Raw genomic sequence first — 14,654 nt, 5'->3', positions numbered from 1 at the left:
CAGGTAAGCATATCATAGCTACCCATCACCGTACCTTTAGCACAACACTACAACAGTTGAACATATGGGTAACGAAGGAAGAGATGTAAAATATCATACTAATAATATAATATCAATGCAGGTAAACCCAGCATATTCACCAATCACCATACCTTGCCCCAACACCACAATAGTACAACAAAGGGGTGACGTAGTTTGAAATGTAAAACATCACAATATTGTCACTGTATGTAAGCACAGCATACACACTAATCACCATACATTTAGCCCCAACACCAAATCTGTACAACAAAGGGGTGATGTAGGAGGAGATGCAAAATATCAGACTAATATTATAATTTCACTGGAGGTAAGCACAGTATGCCCACCAATCACCATACTTTAGCCCCAACCCCATAACAGTACAACAAAGGAGGGACATAGGATGAGATGTAAAAGATAACACTAACAATATAATGTGATTGCAAGTAAGCACAGCACACTCACCAATCACCATACCTTTAGAGCCAACACCTCAACAGTAAAACAAAGGGGTGACGTAGGAGGAGATGTAAAACATCAAAATGATAATATAATGTCATTGCAAGTAATCACAGCATACTCACCAATCACTATAACTTTCACCCCAATGGTGCAACAGTAGAACAAAGGGGTGGCGTAGGATGAGATATAAAACATAACACTGATAATATAATGTCATTGCAAGTAAGCACAGCATACCCACCAATCCCCATACCTTTAGCCACAATACCACAACAGTACAACAAAGGGGCGACACAGGAGGAGATGTTAAACATCACACTAATAATATAATGTCACTGCATGTAAGCACAGCATACCCACCAATCACCATAATTTCAGCCCCATCACCACAATAGTACAAAAAAGGGGTGACATAGGATGAGATGTAAAACATCACACTAATAATATGTCACTGCATGTATGCATAGCATAGCTACTAATCACCATAAATTAGCCCAAACACCACATCACTATAACGAAACGGTGCCGTAGGATAATATGTTAAACATCACACTAATAATATAATCTTAATGCAGGCAAGCACAGCATAGTCACCAATCATCCTAACTTTAGATTTGACACCAAAACAGTGAAACAATGGGGTGATGTAGGATGAGATGTAACACATACCTACCAATCACCATAACTTTAGCCCCAACGGCGCAACAGTACAACAAAGTGGTGAATTAGGATGAGATGTAAAACATAACACTGATATTACAATGTCCTTGCAAGTAAGCCCAGCATTGCCAGCTATCACCATACATTTAGCCCAAACACCACAACAATACAACAAAGGGGTGATGTAGGATGAGATGTTAAACATCACACTAAGAATATAATGTCACTGCATACCCACCAATCACCATAACTTTAGCCCCAACACCACAACAGTACAAGAAATGGGTGACGTGGGATGATATGTAAAACATTGTACTATAACATAATGTCACTGCATGTAAGCACAGCATGCCCACCAAACACCATACCTTTAGCCACAACAGTACAACAAAGGGGTGACGTAGGTTGAAATGTTAAACATCAGACTAATAATATAATGTCACTGCAGGTAACCAGAGCATTGCCACCAATCCCCATACCTTTAGCCCAGACACCTCAACAGTACAACAAATGGGCAACATGGGATGAGATGTAAAACATCAGGCTAATAATAGGTCACTGAAGGTAAACAAAGATTAGCCACTAATTACCATACCTCTAGCTTCGACACCACAACAATAAACCAGAAGGGCGACAGAGGATGATATGTAAAAAAACAATCTAATAATATGTCAGTGCAGGTTAACACAGCATAGCCTCCAATCACCGTACCTTTAGCCCCGACACCACAACAGTACAACAAAGAGGTGACATAGGATGATATGTGAAACATCACGCTAATAATATAATGTCACTGCAGGTAAGAACAGCATAGCTACAAATCACCATACCTTTAGCCCCGACACCATAACAGTACAAACAAAGGGGCAGCATAGGAGATGTAATACATCATGTTAATAATGTAGTGTCATTGGAGGAAACTACAACATAGCCACAAATCACCATATATTTAGCACCTACACCACAATAATACAACAAAGTGGTGATAAAAATGAGATGTTAAACATTGTACAAATAATATTTTGGCATTATAAGTAAGCAAAGTATAATCACTAATCACCAGCCTGACACCACACCAGTGCAACAAAGGGGCGACAAAGGATGAGATGTAAAAGATCATACTAATAATATAAAGCCATTACAGATAACCACAGCATAGTCACCAATCACCATACTTTCAGCCCTGACACCACAATAGTACAACAAAATGGGTGTTATAGAATGAGATGTAAAACATCATGCTAATAATATAAAGTCACTGCAGGTATGCACAGCATACCCATCAATAAACATACCTTTAGCCCCTACACCACAATAGTACAACAAAGTGGTGAAAAAGATGAGATGTTAAACCTTTTACATATAATATTATGGCATTATAAGTAAGCAAAGTTTAGCTCCAAATCAACATATTTTCAGCCAGGACACCACAACAAAGGAGTGACATAGGATGAGATTTAAAACATCAAGCTAATAAAAGGTCACTGGAAAGGAACACAGCATAGCCACTAATCACCATACCTTTAGCCCCGACACCACAACAGTAAAACAAAGGGGCGAGATAGGACGAGATGTAAAACATCACACTAGTAATATATTGTCACGGCAAGTAAGCACAGCAGAGCCACCAATCACCATACCAATAGCACCGACACCACAACAGTACAGCAAAGGAGAAACATCAGATGAGATATAAAACATATAGTTAATGATATAATGTCATATCAGGCAAGCGCAGCTTAGCCACCAATAGCAATATCTTTAGCATCTACACCATAATAGTACAACAAAGTAGTGAAAAAGATGAGATGTAAGATATTATACAAATTATATTATGGCATTATAAGTAAGCACAGCATAGCCACTAATCACCATACCTTTAGCCCCGACACCACAACAGTACAACAAAGGGGAGACATGATATGAGATTTATAACATTATACTAATAATATAAAATCATTGCAGATAAGCCCAACATAGCCACCAATCACCATCCACTTAGCCCTGACACCACAACAGTAAAACAAAGGAGTGACTTAGGATGGCATACAAATCATGAAACTAATAATATAATGTCACTGTAGGTAGGCATAGCACAACCACCAATTGCCATACCTTTAGCTCCGACACTAAAACAGTAAAAGAAAGGGGTGACGTAGGATAAGATGTAAAACATCCCACTAATAATATAATGTCACTCTAGGTAACCACTGCATAACTACCAATCACAATACTTTTAGCCCTAACACCACAACAGTACAACAAAGGGGTGAAGTGGGATGAGATGTAAGACAGAACACTAATAATATAATGTTACTGCAGGTAAGCACAGCATTCCCACCAACCACTATACATTTGGCACTAACACCACAACAGTAAAACAAAGGGGCATCATAGTATGAGATGTAAAACATAACACTAATAATATAATATCACTGCTGGTAAGCACAACATAGCCACCAATCACCTTACATTTAGCCCCGGCACCACAACAGTACAACAAAGGATGATGTAAGATAAGATATAACACATCACACTAATAATATGATGTCATTGCAGGTAAGTACAGCATAGCCACCAATCACCATACCTTTAGCCTCAACACCACAACATTACAACAGTGGCAACATAGGATGAGATGTTAAACACTGCACCAATAATATTATGTCATTGCTGGTAAGCACAGCATAGCTAATACACCTTTAGCCCATACACCATAACGTTACAAAAAAACTAGCTGACATAGGATTAGATGTGAAACATCACACCAATGATGTAATGTCTTTGCAGGTAATCACAGTATAGTCATCATACCTTTTCCCACCGCACCACAATAGTGCAACAAAATGGTGACAATATATCATTACAGGTAAGCACAGCATAGCCACCACATGTTTAGCCATTACACCACAATAGTAGGCTGGCCAGGGTACCAGCCATCCGTTGAGATACTACCGCTGGAGAGTTATGGGGTCTTTTGACTGGCCAGATGGTACTACATTGGATCCTTCTCTCTGGTTACGATTCATTTTCCCTTTGCCTACACACATCCACACTGAATAGTCTGGCCTATTCTTTACATATTCTCCTCTGTCCTCATACACCGGACAACACAGATTACCAAACAATTCTTCTTCACACAATGGGTTACTGCACTAATTCTTCAGTGGCTACTTTCCTCTTGGTAAGGGTAGAAGAGAGACTAGCTATGGTAAGCAGCTCTTCTAGGAGGACACTCAAAAATTAAACCATTGTTCTCTAGTCTTAGGTAGTGCCATAACCTCTGTACCATGGTCTTCGACTGTCTTGGATTAGAGTTCTCTTGCTTGAATACACTCGAACACACTATTTTATCTTATTTCTCTTCCTTTTGTTTTGTTATAAATTTCATAGTTTATATAGAAGATATTTATTCTAATGTTATTACTCTTCTTAAAATATTCTATTTTCCTTTTTTTCTTTCCTCACTGGGCTATTTTCCCTGTTGGAGCCTCTGGGCTTATAGCATCCTTCTTTTCCAACTAGGGTTGTAGCTTACCTAATAATAATAATAATAATAATAATAATAATAATAATAATAATGATAATAATAATATGTCATTGCAGGCGAGCACAGCATAGCCACCATACCCTTAGCCACTACACCACAACAGTACTTTTCATACTTTATACATATGACATGTGGTTTGGCCTGGAAAACAAGCTCATTGTATATGCAGATGATGCTACTTTCTTTGCATCAATTCTATCTTCTGAATGTAGATCTGGGGTTGCTGAATCCCTTAATAGAGATCTAGCTAAAATTCGTACATGGTGCAATTTATGGGGCATGAAGTTGAATCCTAACAAAACTCAAAGTATAATTGTAAGTAGGTCGAGGACAGTGGCTCCTCAACATCCAGATTTCAGTATTGATAATGTTTATTCAACTCTGTATGACAGTTTTGAGATTTTAGGTGTGATTCTTGATGGCAAATTTACTTCTGAGAAACACATTAGGTTTGCCTCTTCTTCAATTGCACAAGAATGGCTTATTGAGAAATTTCAGTGATCAATCTTTTCTGAAGAAGTATTTTAATTCTTTCATTCCTCCTTGTTTCGAGTATTGTTTTCTTGTCTGGTTCTCATCTTAATTTGTTGCATAAGAACTTCAGTCTATCAAATTTCTTATTCCAGATCTAAATGTTAGTCTCTGGCACCGTTGTTCAATTATTTCGGTATGCCAGTTTTATAAGACTTTTCATAATTCTGACCATCCTCTACAAACATCTCAGACAGTACCATCCTGTTCGTAACACTAGGTATGCAGTTAATTCTATGACATTGTCTTCTCTATCATGAGGCTCAATACAACACAGTATTCTAGAAGTTTTATTCCAGCTGTGACCAAGTTGTTAGATCAGTGGAACTTCAAAAGTTCAAAGTTGCTGCAGATGTTTTTTTATGCTGAACAGGCTAACATACGTCTCTTTTTATAGTTTATATATTTAAGATATATTTTAATGTTGTTGCTGTTCTTAAAATATCTTACCTTAATTGTTCATTAGTTCTCATATAGTTTATTTATTTGCTTATTTCATTTCCTCACTTGGCAATTTATCCCTGTTGGAGCCCTTGGGCTTATAGCATCCTGCTTTTTCATCTAGGAATATATCTTAGCTAATAATAATAATAATAATAATAATAATAATAATAATAGGATGAGATGTAAAACATCACACTAATACCGCACAACGAAGTAGTGACGAGAGGAATCTGAAGCACAGGAATGGGCAAGAAGAACAAGAGTGTATGCTTAAGGAACAACATCGCTGGAGTGTGATAAATATAATATCACAGACACGCTGTAAAGTTTTAAAGGTAAAAGAGTAAAACGGTATGCATTGTGTATGTGAAGAGACAAAGTGCTTAACAAAACAGGGAAAACCTAAACTAACCCACAGAGAGACATAAAAATGCATTTATCCTAATTTAGGAGACTTTGGCATCAAAATTCTATTAGCCAAGCACAACGTAAGTGGGAATTGCTAGATACTGAACGCCCGAGTGATTCAGCATTGCAAAACATCCAAATTCTGTTGCTACAAGATAGAAGAATTATGTTGAGGTTTTCAAGATTTGTTTGGAAGCATTGGGTAATTTTAAAGATGTACAGATGAAAGCATAGTTACTGCATAATGCGGACAGAGAAGTTTGTTAGGATTTTAAGACCCACCCTGCAAACAGCGAAAGACACAATTGAAGCTGTAATTAAGGCCCTTACCTCATACTTCTGCTCCACTTGTCAATAGATTCTTTGAAAGGTATCAATTCACACCTGACACATAAAAAATCTGGTGAAAGTTTAGATGCATGTATAACTAGACTAAAGAATTTAGCTACTACATGTGATTTTCTGAAATTAGAAAATATCATAATTGACCAAGTGATAGCCCACTGCACCTCACAGTAGCTAAGAAAAAATTACTGCAAGCAAAGAGTTATCACTAGAGAAGGTAATAATTATAGGGGGGCTATAATTATTACCTTCTCTAGTGATAACTCTTTAGAAGCATCAAATAGGCAACGTATCAAAATAGGTAATTCTATGAGTACTAGAATGAAAAACTCTCAAATACGTCAGGTAAGAACAAAGTTCAAAGGCTATGAGAGTCCGAAAAGGAATGTGCCCAAGCAAAGTCAAAGAAAACTGCCTAACCCTAATGTTCATAAATATCATAATCCTACCCTCTGTTTACACAGAAAAATAATGAAAACCCCCCAAAGGTTTCAGGTGAAGTAGCAATGAGCATCTTTCATATGTATCGAGGATATTGGATATCAAAATCCACAATTATATGCGTTGTATATATAAAAATAGCAGGAGCTTTTTCTCACTCTTTTTTCAAAGTGCCTCTTCAGCTGAGGAATAAAAAAGTTTTACAATGTTTAAAAGTTGAAATAAAAGCAAATGATAATTACAGGATAAAAGTAATTAAACCAAAGTAGTTGCTGAGGCTAAAACATCAGATTAAAAAGAAATGGCAGTTTTCTTACGAGTGAACAGTCTTGTGTTAAAATAGCTAGTCACTGGGTAACTGGATATTTTGTCCTCTATTACGGATTTTCTCCGATTGTCTTGGTGGCGGTCTCCGTTGTTGTTGGCATTATGGCTCTCATCAATATTATCAATTCCATGAGCTTGCACACGAGGAAGCAATGGGTCAGCAGAAGTATTGGCAACTCTTAATGTTTTAAAAAATATTTCTAAAAAACATTAATAATAATGTAATATGAGGTAGTCTAGAAATTTATTTTGATTTCAACCTTACTTATATTTAATAAACAAAACTATTACTCAACAACCAAAACAACTTACATTAAAGAATAGATCCACTAATAAAACTTTGTGATATTGCCGTACATAACCCTTTTCCCTAGACATGTCCAAAGATACATACTAATGTAGACCCTTATCACAAATGTTGACGTTGCCGTGTCCCAAAATTGTCGTTGTCTTTGAGTTTGAACGCTTAGATTTGTTCAGAGTTAATTTCCTAAGAAGAATCCGGCCTTTCCACTGAGTTACTTTTATTGGAACTGTTCGTCGTGGCTGTGGTAACCTTCGAGGTAATTTACTTGTTACCTTTGACAGGTACATATTACGCACGCGCGAACTTAAGGCCTATTAGGCAATTACTAGGCTAATTCAAGTCATTTAATTCATAAGTTTAATTTTATTATTCATTTTACTTATCATTAACACTAATAGTTACTATACTAAGTAGCATTAAGTTATTCACTTTTAATTTATTAAGAAAAATAGGTAAAGCTTCGAGTCAAGCTAACGACCGAACGGCTATTCCCCATAGTCGGACACAAATATCAATCCTTTCTGATTGAAATAATTAATTTAACGTTAACTGTATTCCTTATAAGGAACCGAAAACAGTTTTGTTTCCCATTTCTTTTGCAACTCGTACCTCTATGATTTATTTTTGGTTTCTAACACACTCCCCACAAAGGGTTGCCATTATAGAATTGCAATGAATATCTTCATTAACCATACATTATTTATTAAGATCGCCTTAAATCTGGCTACTGTGTTAAACAATTATTTCCAACAACGCTAAATAAGAAGTATGGCTAAGTTACTTTAGTACTATCCTCACGTTACTAAAAGTGTAGCATTTTAACTTGTCTTCACTTTATTTTAAGTGTAACATTTTAACTTAAGTCTTCACTTTATTTTAAGTGTTGCATTTTATTCATATATTTACGCCAATTTTAACTTAGCTTAGTTTACTATAGGCTATCTCCTAATTTCACTTTTTATTTACGTATTTAGTTTTATTTACTAATTACCTAAAAATTATTTGCAATGCCCTTAATCCTTGTTTAAAGTTAAAGAATAAAGCATTTAATAAAGTATATCCTCACACTGAAAAAGTTTCGAGTGTGTAGCATTTCAGTCAAAATTAAAACTTAATTAATAGTAATTATAGTAAATAATATACTGAAAAGCAGTATTTACAAATTATCTAAATTTTCATTTAGCATTCTTTCAAATCTTTCGGTAGCCTTTCTCTTGGGTCTTACAGACCTTTCGCCTTGTTCAACGTGAATAGATTCAGGTTTATTTATACTGCCTGTTTCTACCTCAATTTCCATTGAATTGTCTCTGGTTGGCCTTTCTCTTATGGCATGTGTCACTGACAGTTCCTCAGGATAAAGATTACAAATAGAATGATATTCTATAGCACCATTACCTTGCTTTAGTTTCCCTGATCTAATATTATTGTTAAATCCTGATATTAATTCTAATACCTTACCCATCATCCAAAATGGTCCGGGCTTATTAATTGCTTTAATTAGGACAATGTCACCAACTTTAATTCTATTTTCCCACTTACTTTGGTACAAATTTCTACTATGTTCTCTCAGGCTTAAGAGATAATTTTCAAACCACAATTTCTTAAAATTTTCAATAATTTCTTCCTGTATTTCTACAATTTTCTCTAAAGAAGGTTGACTAGAATCGTCCAACCAAACATCACTATCATCTTTTCTCAAAATGAGTGATGAATTACCATGCAATTTGATAATGGAATTTGGAGTTATAACTCTAAATTTTCTGAGCTTGAACTATATGTTAAAGGCCTGAAATTTATCGCTAATTGAATATTAGAAATGGTAGTTAATTATTCAAAGTAAGTTAATTTAGACCTTCCTATTACTTTATAAAGACAATTCTTTAATACTCTAATCAATCTCTCCCAAGCAGAACCAACCCATGCTGAATATAAAGGTATTTTAATGTGTTTGATATTACATTTACTTAGTTCAGATTGAAATTCCTGAGACTCCAAAGACCTTTCAAGGATACTTCCACCCTTGAGAAAAGACTTAGCGTTGTCACTGTACAGGTATTGTGGTATTGTGTACATATTACTAAATCTTTGGAAAGCAAGAACAAAATTTTTAGTGGACATGTCTTGTAACAATTCAAAAGTGCACAGCACGCACGTTAAGACAAGTGAAAACTAATATGAAAATTTTTGTGGTCTTACCCCTCAACTCATCCCTAACCCAAAGGTGTCCGGTGAAATCAATACCTACATGCTGAAAAGGCTTGACTAAATTCATGTGGTGTTTAGGCATATCTGTAAACTTCGGGTATCTGTAAGCTAAGGCATTAGATTTCCTACATATATTACAACTACTCAGCTCAGTCTTTACTGCTGACCTACCCTTGGGAATCCAAAATCCCTGTTCCCTAAGGTAGTTCAATGTAGTGCCTATTCCTAAATGCTGTACCTTCAAATGACAATGCTTTATTAACAATGAGGTGAGCCTATGCTCTTTAGGAAGCAATACTGGGTTATGAACATCAAAGTCAAAGTACAAACACTTAGACATTCTTCCCATAGACCTAATTATACCCTTTGAATCTAAAAATAAATTTTAATTGGACACTAGAGGAGGTATATTATTAGTAATGTTGGCACTGCTTTGTAAAAAATCCAATTCTACAGAAAAGTATTTTTTCTGTGCAATTTTCACCCAATACTCTAAGGCTTTCTTTTTAGGATTACCACCCTTTAATCTACTACAAAATTTGAGCAAGTAACTGGTAATTCTTAACAATTGTTCATAATTTGACATTTTATTTATATTGAGAATACCAGCGTTTACTTTATTTATTTGCATAGTGGATACTGTACTTATTTGATGCTTATAGTAAGGTGATATGCTCAATAAAGGGTAAAAAGGCCACTTGTCAAAATCATTACTCAACCATTCTGGACCTTCTAGCCAATAAGTTGATTTACATGATAAATTCGGAGATAATTTGTATTTTTCTTAACCATACAAACCTTAGCTATTTACATGGGGTATTACTTTCGGCGCAGCTGAAATGACGAGCCATTAAATTTTTAACGAAGATTAACTACCCTCTCGCTAGTCAGCGAGGGGTTAGGGGAGGGGTAGCTAGCTACACCTCCCCCCTCACACACCGGTGAACTGATTCACTTAGCTTAGAGGTAGGACTTCACAGGGGAAAGGGCTGGCGGGCAAATATGTGTAAATAGCTAAGGTTTGTATGGTTAGGAAAAATACAAATTATCTCCGAATTTGTCATTTGTTCCGTAACCGAAATACAAACCATGCTATTTACATGGGGTGACTTAACCCTTAGGTAGGGTGGAAAGTCCCAGCCTTACAGGCTTTGGCTTTTGCCCGGGGACTCAGAATCCGAGTGAGCAGCACTCGAGAAAAGGAGTCCCTGCACCTCGCAAATTCCTTGCTCCGCAAAGAACGTTCGGCCTACATAAGCTTGTGTGTGAAGGAATGAAGTGTGACTCGTCCTAGGAAGTTGACCTGAAGTCCTTTAGATGGAATTCTAGGTTAGGACGTTCCCAATACCACCTCGTCACGGTATGGGGGACGCGACAGTATTATATTAATACTAGGAACACAAGGAAGCATGGTTTACCTGCAGTGGCTTGAGGTCAGCTATGCAGAGAACCCAGGATGCTGCTTTCCCCAAGAGAGGGGAGGATGAAGAAAAGAGTAAGGGCCAGACATACTTTTTCATTCATGCAGTCTAAAACCGGGTAACAATGCCCTCAACCTTCTGCTACCTGTCCATTAAGGAGCCTGAGGTTAGACCAGCTGTTGTGCAGCCACCACAGAGCCGATAGAGAACGTATCGAGGCTCCTGTGGGTCACGTCCTGCAGGTAGTGGGCTGTGAAGGTCGTTTGACGCTTCCAGAACCCAGCTTGTAGCACCTGCGTCACAGAGAAGTTTCTCTTGAATGCCAGGGACGTAGCGATGCCTCTGACATCGTGTGCTCTAGGGCGACGTGACGGAGGAGGGTCTGGATTCAGGGCATGATGGATGACCCTTCGAATCCAAGCCGAGATGGTATTCTTGGTGACCCTCTTCTTCGTCCTTCCTGTGCTCACAAACAGGGCTTGCATGCGAGGACGAACTGCAGCTGTTCTTTTAGGATAACGCCTCAGACTCCTTACTGGGCATAGTAGGAGATGGTCTGGGTCATCTGTTACAGAACGAAGATTCGAAATCTGGAAGGAGTCGAACCGTGGGTCGGGAACTCCTGGATTTTGAGTCTTAGCAACAAACTCAGGGACGAACCTGAACGTTACCTCCCCCCATCCCCTTGAATGGGCGATGTCGTACGAGAGACCATGAAGTTCACTGACACGCTTGGCTGAAACCAGAGCGAGCAGGAACACCATCTTCCAAGTCCGGTGGCGATCAGAAGCCTGGCGTAATGGTTCAAACGGAGGTCTCTTAAGAGCCCTGAGAACCCGAACCACGTTCCATGGAGGAGGTCTCACTTCCGACTGAGGGCAGGTAAGTTCGTAGCTTCGTATGAGCAAAGAAAGTTCCAGCGAGGAAGAAATGTCCACTCCTTTCAGCCTGAAGGCCAGGCTTAAGGCTGAGCGATAGCCTTTTACCGCCGAGACCGAAAGGCGCATTTCCTCCCGCAAATATACAAGAAACTCCGCTATTGCTGGAATAGTGGCATCGAGGGGAGAGATACCCCTTCCACAACACCAACCACAGAAAACTCTCCACTTCGCCTGGTAGACCCTGCAGAGGACTTTCGCAGGTGTCGAGACATCCTCTCCGCAACTTGTTGCGAAAAGCCTCTCTCTGTGAGGAGATGCAGGATAGTCTCCAGGCGTGAAGCCGAAGCGATGCTACGGCTTTGTGGAAGATGTTGCCGTGTGGTTGCCTGAGTAGCTCGTGTCGTGGGGGGAGTTCACTCGGGAGTTCCGTCAGGAGCTGCAGAAGGTCCGGGAACCACTCTGCATGATGCCATAGCGGAGCTATCAAGGTCATTGACAGGTTGACCGATAGTCTGGTCTTGTTGAGCACCCCTCTCATCAGACAGAACGGTGGGAAGGCGTAGACGTCGGTGTTGTCCCACCGTTGTTGGAAGGCATCTTGCCAGAATGCCTTGGGGTCCGGGACTGGGGAGCAGTACAGCGGCAGCTTGAAGTTCAAGGCTGTCGCGAACAAGTCCACTGTCGGGGAACCCCACAAAGTCAGGACTTTGTTGGCTACTAGAGGACCCAAAGACCACTCGGTACTCACTATCTGCGAAGCTCTGCTCAGACTGTCGGCGAGCACATTCCTTTTGCCCGGAATGAAGCGAGCTGATAGTGGTATCGAGTGGACTTCGGCCCATCTCAGAATCTCTACTGTAAGATGGGATAGCTGTTGTGAAAAGGTACCTCCCTGCTTGTTGATATAAGCCACTACTGTGGTGTTGTCGCTCATCACCACCACAGAGTGGCCCGCCAGGGTCTGTTGGAACTGTTGAAGGGCCAGATATACGGCCTTCATTTCTAGCAGATTTTCTGATTCTGACCATAGGCCTGAGATCCTGTGGTTCAGAACGTGGGGCCCCCACCCTTCTTTTGACGCGTCGAATCCGGGGGGAGGACGAGAAAATCCACTCCCTTTCGAAGGTTTTCATCGGTCAACCACCACTGCAGGTCCGTCCGTTCCGCAGGCCCCATAGGGACCAGAATGTCCGGGGAATCGTAGCCTTGATTCCACCGGGACTTGAGCCGCCATTGCAGGGATCTCATCCTGGAACTAGACGGGCCAGGGAGGACAGGTGACCTAGGAGATGTAACCAAGATTGGGCTGGAAGCTCTTCCCGTCTGAGGAAAGGCTCTGCGACCCTCCTCAGCCTTGCTATCCTGTCTTCTGATGGAAAGGCTTTGTGGAGATTGGTGTCCAATATCATGCCTAGATATACCAGTCATTGAGATGGAAGCAGAGAAGACTTCTCGAGATTTACCATGATCCCTAGATCTTGGCAAAGTCCCAGAAGCTTGTCTCGGTGTCGAAAAGGGTCGACTCCGAGTCTGCCAGGATCAGCCAGTCGTCCAGATAGCGAAGGAGACGGATGCCGATCCTGTGTGCCCATGAAGATATCAGGGTGAACACTCTGGTGAACACCTGTGGTGCTGTGGAGAGACCGAAACACAGCACCTTGAACTGGTAGATCTTGTTGTCTAGGCTGAATCTCAAGTACTTCCTGGAAGACGGATGGATTGGGATCTGGAAGTACGCGTCCTTTAAATCCAGTTTGCACATGAAGTCTTGCGGTCTCACCGCAAGTCTGACCGTCTCTGCTGTCTCCATGCTGAACGAAGTTTGTTTGACAAAATTGTTCAGGGCTGAGAGGTCGATGACGGGTCTCCAGCCTCCAGACGCCTTCTTTACAAGAAAGAGTCGACTGAAGAAGCCTGGGGAGCCGTCATCGACCTCTTCGAGAGCATCCTTCTTGAGCATGGTCTCGACTTCTGCCCGAAGGGCTAGCCCCTTTGCCGATCCCATGGCATAGGAGCTCAACGACACTGGATTCGCTGTCAGGGGATGTTATGAACGGGATGCGATATCCTTGGCTGATCACGGAGATCATCCAGGAATCGGCCCCGAGTTGCTGCCACCTGAACGTGCAACTCTGCAGGCATCCCCCCACTGGTGGACACACAGGGGGATTGCCAATCCTAGCGTTTGCGGCCTCGGCCACTCCCTCTAGGATTCTTGCCTCCCCTGGAGGACTTTCCGCCCTTCCTGTCCTTGACAGGAAAGGGCTGCTGTTTGGACACCTTTGCCTTTGCTGCCGGAGCCGGTTTCGATATCCTAGACTGATGAGGCTGTTGTTGTTGAGGTGCTGGAGGCTTGTAGGGTCTGGATGTAAGAGCCCTTTGGAGGAGAGAATCGTGATTCGATTTCCTCCACCTCTCAGCTGTCCGTTCCACATCTTTGGGCTTAAACAGGCTCTTTCCAAGGATGGAAGAGTGTCTGAGCCTGCAGACATCCACGGCTGGGACCTTCGCATGGAACCTCTCGGTCACCGCATCACGACACTTCAAGATTGAGTTTGCCCACAAGTTCGAAACTTGGTGAGCTAGAAACTCGATGGTGCGCGTGCCTGAGAGGAGAAAAGTCTCCATGGCCTTCCTGGTGCTCTCCTTGG

This window comes from Palaemon carinicauda, chromosome 5 (assembly GCF_036898095.1).
Source record: "Palaemon carinicauda isolate YSFRI2023 chromosome 5, ASM3689809v2, whole genome shotgun sequence".
Lineage (NCBI taxonomy): Eukaryota > Metazoa > Arthropoda > Malacostraca > Decapoda > Palaemonidae > Palaemon > Palaemon carinicauda.
Note: the sequence above shows the minus strand (reverse complement) of the source record.